Raw genomic sequence first — 3,761 nt, forward strand, 5'->3', positions numbered from 1 at the left:
TGCCAAGTGGGGACTAGGTGACATGTCTTCTTGTCTTCAGACAGAACCTGAGACAATGCCTTGCTCTGCTCCAACATCCTCCCAATCATTTTTTGCCTTGAGCCCCATCTTGTGGGATATTCTGTTATGAGTGAGTGCTCTGGTAAGTTGAAGTCTTGCTGTGCCTGTTTTAGTGCCATGTTTTTTTTCCAGCTGTGAGAGAAGACACCAACTATCTGTTTGCAAAGTCCTGTGGCCCCTTTCACTCTTGGGTCATGTTTAACAGCATTTTCTGGACAAAAAAGAACATAAACGTTACATCCAAGAAAGCCATTTCACAGAAAACCATAAGGATATAAACAAATCTCATAACACAGTATCCATAATCTACTGCTGGTGACAATCTGTTATCATCCTTTATTTGTAGGGGCTTCAAAGAAAAACATTAAGAGGAAAAACTATAATGAACTGTTCTGCCCCTGCGACAATTGTGTTATGTCCCTCTAGACTTGCCGTAGCTAAACCGTTGCCTTGGAGACCACAAAGTTTAACCATAAGGGTGAAGTTTCCTCCCTATACAATTCACTTCTTTCATAACCTGTCTTAAAATGCAGACGATCCGTGTTGACAAGTTACATCTTTGTATATTATAAATCTTTGTATTCTTGTTGTATTTTATAACGTTTGAAAATGAATGCAACTTAAACGTTAAATATAGCAATGCTAATCGCGATAGTCTTTCTATGGCGTTTGTGGTATGTGGTTTATGGTAAACTAGCCTTATGCTAAAGAAGATTAAAGCAAGGCGTCTGGACTTGTAGAGTTTTCTTGAAGACATTTTGCTACTCATCCAAGCAGCTTCATCAGTTCTAACTGTTTGGTGGGGAAACATGGTTTATATGTGGTTGCAGACCTCAGTGGGTGGGTCTGGGTAAAACTTAAAAAAAACAATAGCACTAAGTGTTTCCATAATTACGTGTGATGATCTGGCTGACTTCCACATCAAAGACAAACGACACTCCTTTGAGGACAACAATGTTCACATTTTAGACAGAGAGGAAAGGTGGTTTGAAAGAGGAGTCAAGGAAGCCATCTATGTTAAGCTGGAAAACCCTTCCCTTAACAGAGGTGGTGGCCTCAGACATTATCTTTCTACCACATACAATGCAGTGCTTCCATCCATTCCCAGGAAGTTTGCACATACTCACAGAAAGAACAAAGGGCTGTCAACCAGTCCCCCTCCGGCAGTTTCGTAGTCGTTAGCCAGTCGTTAGACACACCTGGCCCAGTCAGCCAGATCATCACAGGTAATTATGGAAACATTTAGTGCTATTGTTTTTTTTAGTGCTACTGTTTTTCCCGGCAGCAGCGGCGCGTCTTCTAAGCCTGTGTCTGTGTGTGCGCGCAACTTTTGTCTCAGTGGAAGGGCCGCGTGTATACGAATGTATTATAATGCTACCAGCATGTACGTGCCCACCTCTCTGAACATTACCAGCTCGTTATATTCAGGTTCGCTGCTGTTGTGCCATCAGCAGCTCTTCTACACCTGTGTGTGTGTGTGTGTGTGGGCCGCGTGTGTACATCAGATGCAGACAGAGGCAACAGCTAATGACATCACCAAAACAATAACGCAGGCATTTGATGAAGAGGGTCCATATGAGGACTCTAGTAAATGGTGGACAGAGGTGACAGCAGCAGCTCCGTTTTTCCTTAGATATGATTCCCATTAAAGTTTGATTATTTGTTCTAAATCACATTTACTTTAGGAGTTACTTAAGTCTCAATACTGTATTTATTGTTTAACCTTAGGAGGCACACTTCAGTCTGTTTAAATGACTGTTGAATAATACTTTACAGAATTACATTAGTCTTCTTTTTAACCTATTTGAAATAAAACTTTATTTTGTTCTGTGATTGTTATTTAAATTTTCATGTTTATTGAAAACTAATACTGAGTGCACGTTATCAGTTTACTTTTAGATCTACTGATAGTTTTTGAGAAGGCTACCTGACGTCATTTACACAGAAACATGCAAATTAGTGTCATGTAAAAACAAATCGTGATAAAATCGTGATCGTGATTTTATCATTAAAGAATCGTGATATAAAATTTTTGCCGTTTCGCCCACCCCTAGCTATGATGTAAGTTTCTGTGATCTTTGCAAATGCTCATGTGCACTAAAACTTGATTTGAAAAAAATCGTGGATGAAATCGAAATCGCAATATTTGCCAGAAAAATCGCAATTCAATTTATTCTTAAAATCGTTCAGCCCTAGTACTGCATGCATTTCTCTGAAATTACCTCACATGAAAACTGTTTGTAGAAAGAATTCAGTCACTGCTTCAAGTGAACATGGCACATTATTTCTATTAAAAATATTGAATGTTCTAAAGTGAAAAAAATATATAATACATAATTAATTCTGCAGAGAAGCTGTGGGATCAGACTTGCTTAAAAAACAGCATACAGTAGCAGGAACATGTGTAGCAGGACCGTTCCTTTTGAGTTGATGGAGGGGCGTGGTCAAGGAGAAGAGAGGCTTAGGAGCAGGCATAATGAAGAACTGGGTGCACCTGAGTGTGTGTGAGCGAGTGCGTGCGGCAGCAGAGAAAGAAGCCGGACATAGAGTGCATGGAGAGCGGAAGCCTGAACCAGCACAAAAACCACAAAATCACCTCAACATTGAGGCTCAATGGCACATAAGAGCAGGTGTGGAAACCTGAGTGCTCTTTGGCAACGTAAAGGAAAGTAATAATACAGAGGATGTGCTAGGGGTGGTGGTAGCTTCTCCTAGCATGTGGGACAAAGCTTTGCATGACAACCTGATCTCCCCTCACTTCTGTTATTTCCCTGACCTCTCTCTGTAAGAACCGTAAGTTTGGGTTCTGTTTTGCAGGAAATTGCTTGACCTTTGTTTTTTTGTAATGGACATTAATTTATGAAAATTAATCCTTCTGGTCCATGTTTTGATGTTTTTGATTTTATTTAAGTATTCATGGACTCTCCCTTAGAAGTTAATCTTGAATTAGTCTTGGGTCTAATCTGAATGAATAGAAAATAATAATAACTTGACAATGATTACAACATTCCTGAATCCTGTGTTCTCTTTTAAAGTTGTGTGGGGTAGGGGTGGTCCTAGGGGTACTCTCTTTAGGCCCAAAATTGACAAGCTGATTCTTATCTGGTACCAAATTTATTAATCTGTAATTTTGCTAAGTTTCCTTTGGGGACACCCCAACATTACACATCTTTCAATCAAGCTGTCAAATTCATAAAGTAAAACTATATACATGCTTGTTATTTACAAACATAAATGTTCTCCTGATATATGAGAAAATAAACTGTAATCCACATAATGCTCTTATTTAAAAAGAAATATAATTTATAGTTTCAAACAGTTACTGTTTAGTTGATTTTGGGAAAATACGTTTTTGTATAATTTCCGGTGCGTACATGGTAATTCATGCAATCAACTTCAAAATTATTTTAGTACTGCTGAGCCTGTGATAGCGTGGGACATGGCTGTCTAATATTATGTAAGACTGTACCCAGCAGTATGAGTGAATGATGTCTGTCTGACATTGCAGTATTCTCATATGTATATACTGTAAATACATAATGTATAAACATAAGTGTTGCCCTGATATATGTGAGAAAAGTGAACTATAATCCTCATTTCACAACATGTAGTTCTGCAATGATGCAGCATATAAGTTATAACAACATAAGTATCAACTGTAACTGGCCTAACATATGAAAAGGCATAAGTTTCCACTGCAA

This window comes from Parambassis ranga, chromosome 21 (genome assembly GCF_900634625.1).
Source record: "Parambassis ranga chromosome 21, fParRan2.1, whole genome shotgun sequence".
NCBI lineage: Eukaryota > Metazoa > Chordata > Actinopteri > Ambassidae > Parambassis > Parambassis ranga.